A 4,760-nucleotide genomic window follows, 5' to 3' on the forward strand; every position below is an offset into this window, starting at 1 on the left:
CTCTTATGTTTTAAAATTGAATTTTAATTGATTTAAGTAACATATTTTATGACATAAGTTCAGGGAGTTGTACTGATAAATTTGAAAATAAATAGAATAAAAAAGACCAGTGTTCCCCTAACATGACTTGGGTAGGAGCATCAGTGGTAGCCACATCTTTTGGAAAAAGCAATGATCTATGAAGTTTGGAGTCTGTGCAAATTTGATAGATGTACCAAGAATTAAAAACCTGACCATGCTCTTCCCAGGCCACTGATAAGTGTGTGTTTTCCCTTAACAGCCTTGAGAGATGAGGTAATGTCTCCTCCCAAAACAAAACACAGACTTACTGTACAAGCAGAACTTCACTTAAACTCAAGGTTTTTCTCTTATAACATAGTCCACTCTGTGTTTAGACATCTATCATGGGTCCTTTGTGTCATGCCTGTAGGACTTGGGAGCATGAGAGCTTTAGAGTAACAACTATGAACTATAACCACTGTTTTCAAAATGAATATTGAAATCCTTTGTCTCTAACTTGGAAGTGTTTAATCTTCTGCCTGACCATGAATTAAAATCCAAAACAGTTCTATTCATTAACCAATGGCAATAAAACATATTCACAGCATTGAGATGGGAATCCTACATCATACCACCACTGCTTTGAGATCATAATTGAAATAGATATTTCATGACCTGAACTTATACTTGATCGTATGATAACAGCTTATAATTCTTCTATCATCAACTGGTCCATTATGTTCTTTTAAATTCTTTCCACAAAAGCATTAGAATATTAAAATATTGATATGGGATATCCTTCTGTATATGTGTTGCTTGTAATGGGTGATGAATAAAGCTGTTTTGGCCAGTTGCTTAGCAGAGTAAAGCCAAGTGGGAAATCTGAACAGATATACATATACATATATATACATACACACACACACACACATATATATATATATATATATATATATATATATATATATATATGGAGAGAGAGAGAGAGAGAGAGAGAGAGAGAGAGAGAGTAGGCAGAGTCAAGGGGGCACCATGTACCTGTCAGAAGAGAAAGATGCCTAGTATCTTTTGAAAAGACACAACTTTTTTCATGGTGATAGACAAATTAATGCAAATGGGTTAATTTAAGATGTAAGAGTTAGCTAAGAATATGCATAAACTACTAGACAAACAATGTTGTAAATAGTGCAGTTTTTGAGTGATTATTTGTATCTAGGCATCTGAGAAATGAATGAACAACTTCTGTTAACACTGTTTAAGTGTACAGTTCATGATTGACCTTTAACTCACCATTTATTCTAAGCATGCTGAACATCGACAAATCTATGAAACTACCTCTATTCAGGTCAAAGAGAAATTCTGATTAAAGATGAAAGTAGCATTTGTCTATGGGCACTCATGTAAGTATTTAGACAGCTAATTGGTACCTTGTCAATTTACCTAAGCAAGAGTACTAAGAGTCTATGACCTCCACAAGTCATTCTTTTTACTGAGTCTATAGAATTTATAGTTTACATATTTCCCCTTATGATAAACATCGCAAATTCATTCTGAAAAGGTTGGATCTTTGAAGTAAAATTTCTCAAGAAAAGAAATACTATATGTAGCAATGCAAAACTGTAGAAAAAATATGATTCATATTTTAAATATTGAATGAATTAAACCAATAATGTAAGAATTTGGTGAAATATGCCAGCAGACTTTGAGAGAATATAATCTTATTCATTTTAATACCTTGTATATTTTAATGCAAGTCAAAGATGCTCAGAATTTTTCTCATTGGCTCTTTAAATTATAAAATGTATTTCTCAGTTTTTTCTTTTTTTTTATTATTACTTAAAATCTAGCAATCCAAATTCCCATTCCCTCCCCTCCTCCCTCTCCCTCCACAGATCCTCTGTCCACCCCTCCAACCCTGAGGGAGTGCCATGCACCCCACCCTATGGAAAGTCCAAGGCCCTCCCTACTACATCTATGTTGAGCAAGGATTACATCCAAAAAGAATAGGATCCCATGAAGTCGGTATATGCAAGTAGAGACTATCAGTGGCACCTTGGTAGCCCCAGCTGTCAAACCCCTTCAGAGGGGTTTGGTTGTTCCCATGCCTGTTCACTCCCAGTCCAGTTGGAGTTGATGAGCTCCCATTAGTTCAAGCAAACTCTCAGTAGATGACCCCTTCATGGTCTTGAATTCCTTGCTCATACTCTCACTTTTTCCACTCTTCAACTGGATCTTGGAAGTTCAGTCCAGTGCTCCAGTGTGAGCCATTGTCTCTGTTCCCATCTGTTCTTGGACAAAGGTTCTTTGGTGATATTTAAGATAATCATCAGTCTGATAACAGGGTAAGGTCAGTTCAGATACCCTCTCCTCTATTGCTTGGGGTCTTAGCTGGGATCATTCCTGTGGGTTTTTTGGGCATTTTTCTAGAGCCAGGTTTCTTGCTAAATCCATAGGGGCTCCCCCAATCAAGATATCTCTTTCCTTGCTTTCATATCTGTCCTTCCTCCATCTCAATTATCCCATTCCCTCAACCCCCTTCTCCCCTTTCTTCTACCTCTGCTCCCCTGCTCCCAAAGTTTTGTCTGATTCTAATTTTCAGGTGGGTCTATATATGTTTTTCTTATGCTGGAGAAGTTGTGGAGCAAGGGGAACACCCATCCATTGCTGGTGGGAATGCCAAAATGTACAACCACTTTGGAAATCAGTGTGGCAGTTTCTCAGAAAACTGGAAATCAACCTACCTCAGGATCCAGCAATTCCATTCTTGGGAATACACCCAAAAGATGCTCAACCATACTACCAGAGCATTTGTTCAACTATGTTCATAGCAGCATTATTTGTCATAGCAAGAACCTAGAAACAACCTAGATGCCAGTCAACTGAAGAATGGATAAAGAAAATGTGGCACATATACACATTAGAGTACTAGCCAGCAGTAAAAAAAATAATGACATTTTGAATTTTGCATGCAAATGGACAGAATTAGAAAACATTATCCTGAGTGAGGTAGCCCAGACCCCAAAAAACGAATATGGTATGTAATCACTCATAAGTGGATACTAATCATAAACAAAGGGCAGCAAGCCTATAGTTCAAGATCCTAGAGAAACTATTTCTTAGACTTTGAGCAGGTAGTATCCATAGGCTTAGCATTATTACTAAAAGTACTCTGATCCTTTTTAAGTATTCAACTTTTACCTCTGATAGAGATATATTTCTAGATTTGGTTCATGTATGGTTCCTGCATCCCTTCACTATCAGTCTCTTTTTTCATCCTGAGGAAAAAGTATTACCTTTGATTTTAAGACAGTTAATCCTCTTCTATCTCAAGGTCAACTTTGTCATTGCTCAACATCTATCTTCTGCTTTCGTGATCTTTTGCTCCCTGTGACTCAGAAATGTCCCAAAGATTTATCGACATTTATTTAAGTATTCTTTTTATTTTATTGCTCAGATCTTTACTCATTTCACTTCTAGTTTCTTTCTTTAAAATCCCACAACCATATTTCAGTCTTTGAAGTTTACATCTGTTAGCCCATCTCTCTTTCCCTCTCTTCTTTCTTCCTTCTCTCCCTCCATTTCTATCTCTCTCTCTAATCTGCGAACTTTATTAACTCCTAGAAAAGTCAAAATCACACATTTTTCTATTTCTGAACTGAAAGCAATATTCTTTTAAACAATGATAGTCTTGAATCAGTTAATTATTACAGTTAACATAAGTGATGTGTGGTGACATTTTATATGCTACTGCCATACATGAAAGAGAATACGTGCATTTAAGGGTCATTTTCACAGCCAACAAAAGACTTATTTAAATGAACATATGAGTGAATGGACTCTCAAAGGGTCAAAAAGTCAAAGGTTATATAATAGTTCCCATGTAGAATTTCCCTGATATTTATGCAGCTATTTCAAATGTTCTATCATAAAGACATATTTTGGTAATAATGCAACCATTAGGGGCTTTAATATCCATTTTATGCCAGGGCATCATATGGAAAAATTTGATGTATAAGTTACACATAAGAAAGTATGAAAGATTAAACAAAGGCTTCAGCATATAAATAAGTTAACAGACTGGAATACAAGCAATGAAATTAGTAAATATTTACTTGAAAGGTTTATAATGGTGTGAATAGATAAATAAGAATGAGTGGAGAAGTTAATATTTGAGCCAAGACACCAAATATATTTACTTGTGGACATAAGATGGGAAGAGTTCACCAAACCAAAGAATGTGAATACTGCACAGCATGTTGTCAGAAGACTATGTGAAAAGACCAAACTCTCTCCTTGCATGCTTTAACTATATGTATATTAATATTGGAATGATACAGAGAAGATTAGATGGTACCTGTGCAAAGATGATGATGCAAATCCATGAACTCTCTATATTGTTGTAATAACAACAAAGTCTGTAACAATATTTCTGGTGTAAAAGCAGCCTCAGATGAATTGAATGCATACACATGGACCAGATTGTTATGCTCCTAACATAGTGGCATATGTATGTATTCCCAGAGCATTCATTGACTAATTTTATGAGATGGCCAAATATGTATAGTCTATATGTTTGTTCTCTGTACATTATTGAATAGAAACACTTTCACTTAAATATTTTGCTATGTGCATTAATAATTGAGTTAATTTTGAAATATGCACCTATTTACTGATTAAGCAAGATATTATTGAATGTGTTGTATATTCTTCACAGACTCTGTGTGAGTGTGTGTGTGTGTGTGTGTGTTGTATGCTTATTT

At 35.4% G+C, this 4,760-nt stretch overlaps 1 non-coding gene across 1 annotated transcript; it reads left to right on the top strand.

Annotated features, from left to right (window-relative positions):
- The first annotated feature begins 4,295 nt into the window (after window positions 1–4,295).
- LOC121452653 lies at window positions 4,296–4,399 on the top strand. Its single transcript, XR_005974897.1, has one exon. It is a non-coding gene; the product is annotated as a U6 spliceosomal RNA (small nuclear RNA).
- Window positions 4,400–4,760: the final 361 nt, after the last annotated feature.

Source organism: Microtus oregoni, unplaced genomic scaffold (assembly GCF_018167655.1).
Source record: "Microtus oregoni isolate MIOR12 unplaced genomic scaffold, Mior012 000009F_ref0000495, whole genome shotgun sequence".
Taxonomy (NCBI): domain Eukaryota; kingdom Metazoa; phylum Chordata; class Mammalia; order Rodentia; family Cricetidae; genus Microtus; species Microtus oregoni.